Source organism: Brachycentrus maculatus, unplaced genomic scaffold (assembly GCF_059751285.1).
Source record: "Brachycentrus maculatus isolate JH-2025_06_01 unplaced genomic scaffold, ASM5975128v1 h1tg000176l, whole genome shotgun sequence".
In the NCBI taxonomy this organism is placed as follows: Eukaryota; Metazoa; Arthropoda; class Insecta; order Trichoptera; family Brachycentridae; genus Brachycentrus; species Brachycentrus maculatus.
Genome location: NW_028280928.1, coordinates 2,053,863 through 2,066,889, shown reverse-complemented (window position 1 = coordinate 2,066,889; position 13,027 = coordinate 2,053,863). Strand labels below are relative to the sequence as shown.

The 13,027-nt window shown below is 32.4% G+C and overlaps 1 long non-coding RNA gene across 1 annotated transcript; it reads right to left on the bottom strand.

Moving 5' to 3' along the window:
* Window positions 1-4,466: 4,466 nt before the first annotated feature.
* On the bottom strand, window positions 4,467-7,428 carry LOC148308117 (uncharacterized). The gene is made up of 2 exons (XR_015837728.1): window positions 7,136-7,428; window positions 4,467-5,558 (listed from the first exon to the last, which is right to left on the bottom strand). It is a non-coding gene; the product is annotated as an uncharacterized LOC148308117 (long non-coding RNA).
* Window positions 7,429-13,027: the final 5,599 nt, after the last annotated feature.

Sequence of the window (13,027 nt, the reverse complement as noted above, 5' to 3'; positions counted from 1 at the left end):
TTTTTTAATTAAAATGTAACTTTGTTTTAAAATCAGTATAAATATTTTATTATAACTTAATTATAATGTCTACCGGTTTCGAAGCTAACCACTTCTTTATCAAGACTGATTAATACTAGTATTAATACTAGTATACTAGTTATAAATACTAGTATTTAACTTAATTATGATGTCTACCGGTTTCGAAGCTAACCACTTCTTTATCAAGACTGATTAATACTAGTATACTATTTATAAATACTAGTATTAATCAGTCTTGATAAAGAAGTGGTTAGCTTCGAAACCCGTAGACATTATAATAAAGTTATAATAAAATATTTATACTGATTTTAAAACAAAGTTACATTTTAATTATAAAATGGAAAATCACAAAGATTGCTTCAAATATAAATTATAACATTTTCTTATTCAATTTTTTAACTACCACAAACAATAAAGACTTTTTTCAATCAAGTTAAGACTAACGAGTAACGTGTTAATTAAAGTAACCTACATACTTTAAATTTAAAGTAAGTAACTTGTAATTGTAACTCTTTCGATAGTATATTATTGAAAAACAAACTTCGTTTCAATATCACACCCACAGTTCTTTTACTTAATTTTTCTAACAAACAATCAAAAATAATCTCAAAAAACTATAGGTTATTTTCATAAATGCTTGCATAAATTAAAAAGGCATGGAAAAAGTGAATGAAAAAACTTCAAATGACAGTCGGTGTGCTCCGACACAAACATATAGAAAGAAAATGACAGTGTGCAAAAAGGTACATCGTAGTTCAAGAACATCCAATCATATATGTACTATCCAATATGTACCCTTTTATAAAGAGCAACTGAGAGCAACAATAAAACAAGTAATATTTTATTAATTTTTTTATTTAGTATATTTAAAATATTGTAACATGTGTTGATATAATCTAATGAGCACGACCATACACTCTCAATTCATTGTTTTTATCATAATTAGTTATTATACAATCTACGTAAAAAAACGTTGAAGCTAAATGCTAAAAATATTTTGATATCAATGCTTTTGATACAGCGCTAGGCTGATCAAGAATAACCATTTTCATGATGGACATGTTCAGGAGAATAGTAATGACAGCCCGCCCAAATTTGGCACAAATTGCAGTAAAACCTCTCTTTAACCTGTCCGGTAAAATCACATCTTAACTATCTTATAACATTTATTGACTATTCGTCGGATAACAAAGTACAAGTATATTATACAAATTTTTGTAATTTTAGAGAGTTGATTATAAAAAATAAAAAGCAGCAAACTTCAAACGTGCAAATAAAACTTGATTCCTTTTTCAAAGCAGGATTACCAAAAGCAAGCGTGTCAATATTAAACAGCAACGTCGCTCACAATGAGTGTCCGAAGACAATAAATAGAATTTTGTTTACGTTTTTTATTGTTTATTCATACCATATGTATTTACAGTGTTCATATATATTTTTTAAAGTTTGTTTATTTTTTAAACCTATTTTTACATAATGGACTTTCGGCTTTAACGGACCCCCCCTCCCCAATTAGTCCATTATATCGAGGTTTCACTGTACATAATAATATTGTCTATAAGTTTCATTGAAGCATCCTTGCATCCGTAAGTCCCAGGTAGAGGTATTTACCAAGTAAAATAAAAAAGGGGTAATCAATTTGAATTATTACACCATTTTAACATAGTGACCGTCAGGGGTTAGCATGTATTTGTTGGATGCATGATCATGTTTCCCGGCCACTTCTGCGATCACATTATTATCCATACGAACAAAGGCTCTGCATCCCTTGTACTTGTGCGTGGAACAACCCCAGCGCTCGGTGCCTTTACTCGAAGTACCCTGGCTATAGTAAGTATAATTTTGGAATAATAGCAAACGCCTTCCTCTCTGCGATGGAATAAAAATGGCTGAAACTAAACACAAACTTTAATTATTTATTTATTCAACTTCATATTTTATTTAATTAAAAGGGATAACCTTGAGCGCCCTTGAGGTATTTTTTTACGAAAATGGCGCTATATAAGTTATCCAATTTTATTATTATTATTATTATAACCCGCGAAACCTCTAATAGAGGATTGTCTACAGGTAGGATAGTAAGGATAGGGAAGGTAAATGTGAAAAATACATCACAAACACCCAGACCAATAGAAAATAAATTTTTCTTAAATTTATTTTGCACTTGGCGGGAATCGAACCTGCGACGCCAGTTTCGCAGTCGAGCATCTACCCAACTATGCCACAGTGTCTGTCCAAAGTTTTTTTAGTGTGTCTAAATGTGGATTTGCCTAGGTTTTGAGTTGATTATATTGAATAAAAATAGCTGAAATTAAACACAAACTTTAATGCCCATTACATGAAAATCTAAAAAAATATATAAAAGAAAAGACTATTATACCTCATTAATTGATTCGGCAGTCACTTTGTGGTAAAATCTATCCATTTTTAATTAATGTTTTACTTAGTAAATACCACTATTTCTTAAAATCTACTGTGACACATGTTTCGATGCATTCCTCATCATTTTCAAACACCGTAATTAGATTTGTAGACACCGTAATTAGATAAGTAGATTTTAAGAAATAGTGGTATTTACTAAGTAAAACATTAATTAAAAATAGACTATTATACCATTAACGAAATAAAACATTAAACCTTGAGTGTAAGTCCCTCTCCAAAAGAGCTGTCTCTTTTTTGGAGAGGCACAGCAAAACTTAAATTATAAGATTGCCGTATGTATAAATGTATAGAAATTGTATCAAATTGTATTTTTTTTAAATGCTACTATACTAAATAAATAAAATAAAAATTAACAAACTTTAATTATTTATTTATTCAACTTCTCGTACACAATATTTTGAGTGTGTCCAAATATGGCTTTGTCTACATTTTGAATAATTTGAGAATCATTATTGTCAACAGATTATTTTTCACTGGACTCTAATTACTAATTACCTTATTTTGTTTGTTCGGGAATGGTACAGGTTTACATTAAAAAAAGTATATAATAAAAAATAGTTACATTAACAATAATAATCATTACATTAATAATAATAATAAAACCCTTATCCGCACCCCAATGGTGCATAGGGCACTGCGTCATATAAACGCAGTGTTATCTTGATCGTTTACACATGAAGGAAAGGTGATCAGCCCTCCGCTTCAGGTACCAGTCCAGGATAATATTGAATAAATATAAGAGTGAAAAAATCGCTTATATTTGTCCGCCTCCGTAGCGTAATGGTCAGCACGCTCGGCTACCATACTGGAGGTCCCGGGTTCGATTCCCAGGGGGGGTCAAATAAATATAATTACTAATTACCTTATTTTATTTGTTCGGGAATGGTACAGATTTACATTCAAAAAAGTATATAATAAAAAATAGTTACATTAATAAAAATAACGCCAATTAAACATTTCCACATTTATGTTATAATAACTTTTAAAACATTAAGAGATAAAAAAAAAGAGTAGGAGTGTGTGAATAACTATTAAAACATTAAGAGATAAAAAAAAAGAGTAGGAGTGTGTGAATAACTATTAAAACATTAAGAGATAAAAAAAAAAAGAGTAGGAGTGTGTGAATAACTATTAAAACATTAAGAGATAAAAAAAAAGAGTAGGAGTGTGTGAATAACTATTAAAACATTAAGAGATAAAAAAAAAGAGTAGGAGTGTGTGTATGTGAGGAAGTGAGTAAAAGGGTAAGGGTATGGTATAAAAAATAGATTATATAAAGAGCTCTGCAAGAGTATGTGTGTATGTAAAAAAAATGTCCACCTCCGTAGTGTAATGGTCAGCGCGCTTGGCTACCATCCTCGGTCTCGGGTTCGATTCCCGGGAGGGTCGAAATAAATACGGGTGATTTTCGCTCTCATATTTTATCATTCTGGACTAGTACAAGAAGCGCAGGGCTAATTCGGCTGCCCAAATTTAAAACACAGTAAGGGACATTTTTTTTGTAGTACGTTTTTTTTGCATTTATGGATTAAGTAGACTCTACTTAGTCCAAAAATGCAAAAAAAACGTACTACAAAAAAAATGTCCCTTACTGTGTTTTAAATTTGGACAGCCGAATTGTTACTCATATATACTAATCTAGTAGAAGATATTTGAAGGAATATAGATGTCATAAGTGAGTGAGGTCAAGATAAAGGACATTAACACTACATGGGAAAGAAAATAGACAGGGAATACTACGTAGGAATAGCAAAATAACAACTTTGGCTAGGGGACTCGGAGTTGCATACCCATACTTGTACAAGCCGGTCCTTCAAGCTTGTCGGTAGCTCTTACCAATATCAATATATTTTTTTTAAAGAGTTGATTATAAAAAAACAGCAAACTTAAAAAGTGCAAACAAAACTTGATTCATTTTTCAAAGCAGGATTACCAAAAGCAAGCGCGTCGATATCAAACAGCAACATCACTTCACGACAAGCGTCCGAAGACAATAAATAGAATTTTGTTTATGTTTTGTATTGTTTATTTATACCATATGTATTTAAACACAGTGTTAAACAAATGTTTATTTATTTTAAACCTATTTTTACAGAACAGACCTTCAGCTTAAATGGACACCCGCTCCCTCCAATAAGTCCGTTATATCGAGGTTTTACTACAACTACCATCACGCCGTTTCCCCGCAGGGGTAGGCAGAAAGGATGGAACGCCACACTCTTCTGTCCTGACATACACTCCTCGCCTCCTTCACATCCATACTTCTAGTCATACATGCCCTTCGATTACGCAGACTTTTGACACCGACAGATAGGTTCTGATTGATCTGATTGTGCCAAGTCTTTAAAAGAGATTTTACTGTACATTATATTATTATCTATAAGCTTCATTGAAGCATCCTTGCATCAGTATGTCTTAGGTAGTGGTATTTTTAATATATAATAAAACCCTTATCCGCACCCTAATGGTGCATAGGGCACTGTGTCATATTAACGCAGTGTTATCTTGATCGTTTACACATGAAGGAAAGGTGATCAGCCCTCCGCTTCAGGTACCAGTCCATGGTAATATTGAATAAATATTACAGTGAAAAAATCACTTATATTTATTTGACCCCCCTGGGAATCGAACCAGAACGGTAGCCGAGCGTGCTGACCATTACACAACATTACACACATTACATTAAGAGAAGTTGTTCTCATCAATAAGTAAAATAATATTTATTTTACCCCCCTTGGGAATCGAACCCGGGACCTCCAGAACGGTAGCCGAGCGTGCTGACCATTACACTACGGAGGCGGACTGGTATTTACCAGGTAAAATTAAAATTAAATGGGTAATCAAGTTGAATTAATATACTATTTTGACATAATGACCATTAGGGGTGAGAATGTATTTGTCCGATGCGTGATTATGTTCCCCGGCCACTTCTACAATCACATCCTTATCCATACGAACGAAGGCTTTGCATCCCCTGTACTTATGCGTTGAACATCCCCAGCGTTCGATGCCTTTATCCAAAGTACCCTGGCGATAGTAAGTAAAATTTCGTAATAACAGCAAACGCCTTCTTTTATTCGATCGGATAAATATAGCTGAAACCAAACAAAAACATTTATTATTTATTTATTCAACTTCTCGTATACAATATTTTGAGTGTCCAAATCAGGATTTGCCCACTTAGGAGTCATTTATATTGACATCTCAACATAGATGAATAAGAACATCGAATAAAAATAGCTGAAACTAAACACAAACATTTATTATTTATTTATTTAACTTCTCGTACGCAATTTTGAGTGTCCAAATCTGGATTAGTCCACTTGGGATTTATTGACATCTCAACAAGAAGAAGAATAGCTGAAGAAAAATAGCTGAAACTAAATACAAACATTTTATTCAACTTTTGGAATACAATATTTTTGTGTGTCCAAATCAGGATTTGTCCACTTAGGATTTATTTATATCGACATCTCAACATAGACGAAGAAAAATAGCTGAAACTAAACACAAACATTTATTATTTATTTATTCAACTTCTCGTATACAATATTTTGAGTGTCCAAATCAGGATTTGTCCACTTAGGAGTCATTTATATTGACATCTCAACATAGATGAATAAGAACATCGAATAAAAATAGCTGAAACTAAACACAAACATTTATTATTTATTTATTCAACTACTCGTATACAATATTTTGAGTGTCCAAATATGGATTTGTCCACTCGGGATTTATTTATATTGACATCTCAACATGGATAAAGAAAAATAGCTGAAACTTAAAACAAACTTTTATTATTTATTTATTTAACTTCTTATACACAATATTTTGAGTGTGTCCAAATCAGGAATTGTCCACTTAAGAGCTATTTATATTGACATCATAATGTCACATAATTTTAACAAATTATGTGATGATTATTTTATTGTCAAATAATCTGCACATAATTTTTATGTATGATTCTTCTTCAAGCTTTAATCAGCACCCCAATGGCGTATAGGGCACTGCATCATATAAATGCAGTGTTACACATGAAGGAAAGGTGATCAGCCCTCCGCTTCAGGTACCAGTCCAGAATAATATTGAATAAACATTAGAGTTAAAAAATCACTTATATTTATTTGACCCCCCCTAGGAAACGATTCCGGGATCTCCAGAATGGTAGTCAAGCGTGCTGACTATTACGCTAAGGAGGCGGACAATGGTATAATGCATTGTTCCGCAAAGTGTGTGGTACCATGGTGAATAGTTGGTGTGCCACGGAAAAAGTCTAGTTTTGTGAAAATAACACAATTGCTCCAAATTTACATAATTTTATACGTACAATATATTCATTTATCCAATAGATCTAGGATATTATTTGAAAGGAATATATCTAATATAATGAAAAATTATACAACGTACGATATATTCATTTCTCCAATAGGTTTAGTACATTATTTGAAAGGAATATTTCAATCTAGCAATAATTTTTTTCCAATAAAGGGTTCGGTGCCTCCAACACGGTTAAGAACCACTGGTGTAAATAATAAAAATACAAATATTTCACTTTAAAATATTAAATATATATTTTTTTTAAATGGAGTATCTTTTTGACTAATCTCCTAGTGATTATGATGATTGAAATTTCTTAAAATAGTGGTATCAAACAGAATGAGAAAAGCTTTACATCCTTTGTGAAAATGTGTGGAGCACTGCCATCGACTTCCTCCATTTTTATAACATCTATTTTGGTAGAATTTACGCTCACCAAAAAGGAGGAGAGATTTCCCTTTACGTGACTTGATAAATTGTGCTGAAACTAAAACAAGGAGATTTGAGTTACATTATTTTGTTTTCCCTTGAATATTCCTTCTTCTTCCTGCAAAATCTATTTTTTATACCATACCCTTACCCTTTTACTCCCTTCTTCACACACACACTCCCACTCTTCTTTATTAATTTTTTTTTTATCTCTTGTTGTTTTTTATCGTTATTATAACATAAATGTGGAATTGTGTAATTGGATTTATTTTGATTAATTTAAGTATTTTTTTTATACTTTTACTAAATGTAAAGCTGTAAAGAAAGGACACACAGTATACGTGTCGGGTTGTGGTCCCGTGATTAGTGTTGCGGACTCTTGAGTCAGAGTTTCTCGGTTCGAACCCACTCTACCCCAAGTTGATACCTTTTTTAATAATGAGCTGCTTAGGTTCACAGAAATACTATGAAATTGTAGCATTTTTGTTAATAAAAAAAATTAAAAAAATTCTCTTTAAAAAGAATAGTATTTTGAATCCAATTGATTATCATTCATGAGGTCTATCTTCTTCTTCCTCTTTATATAGGACTATGTCCTGTCATTCTCTGGTCCGCTCCTGGGAGGTTGAAGACCAGCTATCTCTCCATCGCTTAGGAGGTCTATAAAATGTTTTAAATCCTTCTACGAGTATGTGCTTAAGAAAAAAAAAAAAAACACATTCTTCGGTAATTTCAAAAACATTTTATTGTATAGGGAACAATTTATAGGTTATCTCAAAATAATCCGGTGTGTATATATATATATTTTTACATTAACTAAAAAAATTATATTAAATTCAAATGCATATGTTTTCCATTATAAATACACGACTTCTTGCCATCTTTATTTTAAGTCTACTATTTTCCGGAGAAGTTTTTTTGAGGTTACTGAAAAATACACCCTCGTATGGAGTCCTTCCTTGAGGTATATGCAGCTGGTGACTTTTTAAGTCAACTCTATAGTACTATACAAAACGTATAGTGTTATAGAGAGTGCGTTTTTCATTCCCGTTTTTTAATAGTTCATTTTCCAATCTACACAGGAGTGAAATGAAGATAGTGAAATGTTTATATATGTCTTTATAAAATTAATTAACTTTATTTTCACCAATTTTTTACTAATACAATTTAACCTACGGGTTTCGACAATACCTTGTCATCATCAGGGTTTATTTTAAATCAAAAACATTAAAATACTCTCACCAAGAACTTCCACACCCTCCATAAAAATCCTAAAAGTTTTTGATTCTTTTGAAGTTGTCGAAACCGGTAGGTTAAATTGTATTAATAAAAAAGTGTTGAAAACAAAGTTATTTAATTTTATAAAGATATTAGAAAATGTGCCACAAAGTATCTGCGGAAAACATTCAAGAAATGTTCATATATGGTTTAAGATTGAACAATGATTCCACGGAACTTATTAGTTGAGTTTCAGAACATTGTGGATATTTTCAATTCACATCAGATCAAATTGCTCTAATTTTACACTAATATTAAGCAATGAACATAGATGTAATGAATGTATATTGCATTACTTATAGGAATACCTAATACATACTAATCTAGGTTCGTAAATATAATATGCAATATATAATTGGATTCGACGCCAGACACAGGTCTATGACGTGGTAGAGCGAATTGCTTGGCTGAAGTGGAAATGGGCCGGTCACATAGCCAGAATGACCAACGACAGATGGACGAAACGCGTTCTGGTGTGGAGACCGAGGAACTAGAGGCCTCAAGGACGTCCATCGATGAGATGGGTGGACGACATCAGGAAGTTTGCTGGAAGACAGTGGATGGGGACGGCGCAGGATCGGGAGGAGTGGAGGCGGAAGGGGGAGGATTTGTCCAGCAGTGGACCTCAACGGGCTGATATGATGATGAATATATAATAATATAAATATATAATTAATTATTATATATATTCATACAATATAATATGTACTATGTAAAATATAATATGTTATATTAAATTAACAAAAATAAATTTATGAAGTAATAAACAACATTCATTAAGCACAATATATACATTTACATCTATAAATAACTATATTATATATCCAAACTTATTTATTTTTTTGCAAAAATGTTAGTAATATAAGTATATAACCACTCACCGAGATTTTTATGTCTACCGGTTTCGAGATGTACCCGTCTCTTCGTCAGGACAAACACTACTACAGCATGCAAACAATACTACCCTTCCTTACCACAGCACTATTCACATACTTAAAACTACACAAAATATTTATCAAATGCGATTTTAGTTGACCCGAAGACCAACATGGACTACGGGTTGCAGCACAAACATGCGTTAAGAGCCGAGGTCAAACCTGCACATAAAAATCTCCGTGAGTGGTTATATACTAATATTACTGACATTTTTGTAAAAAAATAAATAAGTAAAAATGACTAACTACAAAGAAAATGCTTTAAATATTAATAATATTGAGAATATTAATAAAATGATTTATAATTTTCTTCAATGACAGGACTTCGGACTTCGGACTTCCCCCGGACAACCGCAGCGTAGTGGAAGGAGCCGTCAACCAGCAGTTCCTGATACTTCGTTACATAATTTAAATTCATTTACAAAAAATGCAAAGCTATTATAACTTTATATAAAATCGTGCTCTCAATACAAAAAAACCTTTATAAAAAATATTTTTAATATAATACAATACTTAAATTCACTCAAATTAAATTAATTTCTCAATAAAATTATATCAAATCATGGTTATCAACTCCTGCCTTGTTTTATATATAACATAACAATTTGTATAGCCTCCCACCAGTCTGATGATGTCGGTAACGACGAAACCCGGTCGCTGGTCAAATAAAAATAAAGTGGAAAAGCTAAAAATATTGGTTTTAATCTAATAATATATTCAATGACAGGGTTTGTCAAATTGACAAGTGCAAAAATATCTCTCAGTGATTGTGATGATCGTGGAATTTGACAACGTTGTTGAATAGACAAACTATAAAGGCTTTGCATCCTTTATGGAAATGTGTAGAACACTGCCAGCGACTTTTTCCTGATTGATAAGTTTGTTTTTTGTAGAATTTTCGATTCCCAAAACAAAGGAGACTCCTTCCTTTCTGTGACATGATGAACCGAACTACAAATAAAATATGACATTAATATACAATTGAATACAAGCGAAATGCGATCCCTCAGATGAATGGGTGGCAAAACGATGTTTGATAGAAGTTCGAATGATGAAATAAGGAAAGAATGCAAGGCTGAGATAAGCATTTTGAATTAAGAAAGGTGTGTGATGATGAGATGAGATGGTTTGGACATGTGGAACGTATGAGTGAGGAAAGAACGGTTAAAAAAAATTATGAGGAGTATGTAGTTAGAAAAAAGAAGCAGAGGATGACCGAGGAAAACCTGGCACAATCAGGTATGTCAAATACTAAGGAGCTGGGTCAGGAGTCATAATAATCGTCGGGTATGTATGAGGAGACGCATGAATGTAGAAGAGGCGAAGAATGTTTGCAAAGACAGAGTGGTGTGGCATTCGATTCTCTCTGCCTACCCCTGCGGAGAAACGGCGTGATGGTTAGTTAGTTAGTTAGTTAGTTAATATACAATTGATATTATGTAACTACTTAGTGAATGTGCAGCAAAACGCCATATAATACATGTTCAAATGGTGATATAAGGAAAGAATGCAAGACTGAGATAAGCACTATCGATAAAATTAAGAAAGATGTGTTGAGATAGTTTAGGCATGTGAATCAAATGAATCTGTGTTGAAAAGTCGAATGGTGAGCATATCGTCCTCTCAGGATCTTTAAAAACTATGCTTCTCTGCATTGTATGTATGTTCTACTGGAATCAACATCACACACGCACACACACACACACACATTCATTCATTTGCTAGATCTTCTTCTCTTCTTCTTCTTCTAACCCTTATCCGCACCCCAATGGTGCATAGGGCAGTGCATCGTATAGAAGCAGTGTTATCTTGATCGTTAAATACACGAAGGAAAGGTGATCAGCCTTCCGCTTCAGGTACCAGTCCAGGGTTATATTAAATAAATATTAGACTGAAAAATCACTAATATTTATTTTGACCCTCTTGGGAATCGAACCCGGGACCTCCAGCATGGTAGCCTAGCGCGCTAACCAATATACTATGGAGGCGGACTACTTGCTAGATCTACGCTAAATATTTTGTACTAATCTTTATGTTTCTGTGGTTAACTATAATTGGCTTGTTTCATTTCAATTTTTCAATTTTTCAATTTAAATTTATTCAACAAAAAAATACATATATACATAACAAACAATATTCAAGGCGTATATATTAAAAGTAAGCAAGAAGACTTAAAGGTGTAGAAGAATCCCGCTTCGGAAAATTCCTTCGGACACATAGAACAGATCAATATCCAATGTGATATTGTTCAACATAGCGGTAGCTCTTCCTACAGGCATAACCATCGGCAGGTTGGTCCTGTGTATAGGAATGTGAAACAATCTATGTCGACGCTGTCTTAGGTAACTATCGGGAACATACAGACCAATGTTACCGATAATTTCAGGATTATCGATCGAAAAATGCGTAATCAAATACACATTCCTTCTAGTCTCTAAACTATTGTAGCCAAGCATACCCTGGAGAAACTGGGTCGGGTAGAGCCAAGGATAATAGCCTTACTCTCTCATGTAGAGATACCTCAAAAACTTCTTTTGGACTTTCTCTACCATAAAATGTGGCAAACAATCAAAAGACTAATACACAGTAAAGAGGAGGTGAGGAAAAACACGGTTGAATTCCCGAAAGAAATAAAAGGAAATACACAAACATGCTTTAATAAATACTTTATAGAAAGCATCAAAGATATAAACAAAAGTATTCCACTAATTAATGAAACAACAGTAAAAAATATTCAGGATATAAAAAATAAAATGGTATTTAAAGAAATTGATATGACACACCTTAAGCTAGTACTAAAAAATACAATATCAAAATCAAGTCCGGATGGATTAACAATTAAAATAATAAGAGACATATTACCGAAAATTGGAAAGCATCTACTTAACATAATAAACGAATCGTTACTAAAAGGGAAATTCCCAAACACATGGAAAACATCGATGGTAATCCCTATACCAAAAGTGGTGAATACAAAAAAGTGTGAAGAATTTAGGCCAATTAACATGTTACCGAAATATGAACAAATTTTGGAAATAGTAATAAAAATACAATTGATTGAATATTTAGAAAAAAATAAATTACTTTGTCAGGAACAATCAGGTTTTAGAAACAACAACTCGTGTGAATCTGCAATTAATATTGTCATTGATACTTGGAAAAGGGAAATGGATAAAAATATGTATGTTTTAGCTGTGTTTTTGGACTTCAAAAGGGCGTTTGAAACAATAGATCGAAAAAAATTACTACAAAAACTTGAAATAATAGGACTCTCAAATGAGGCCCTCAATTTATTCAAAGAATATCTTCAAGGAAGAAAACAAGTAACTAAAATAGAAAACAAAATATCTGAACCTTTGGAGAATAATTTAGGAGTTCCCCAAGGATCAGTTCTAGGACCAATTTTATTTATAATATATATAAACGACATCACTAATATAATAAAACACTGCAAACTACAATTATTTGCTGATGATACATTAATATATATAGCGGGAGAAAATTATACAGAGACCATACAAAAATTAAACGAGGACTTAAACAGAATATCCGAGTGGCTCAAAATTAATAAACTTAAGCTTAATGTTGGGAAAACAAAATACATG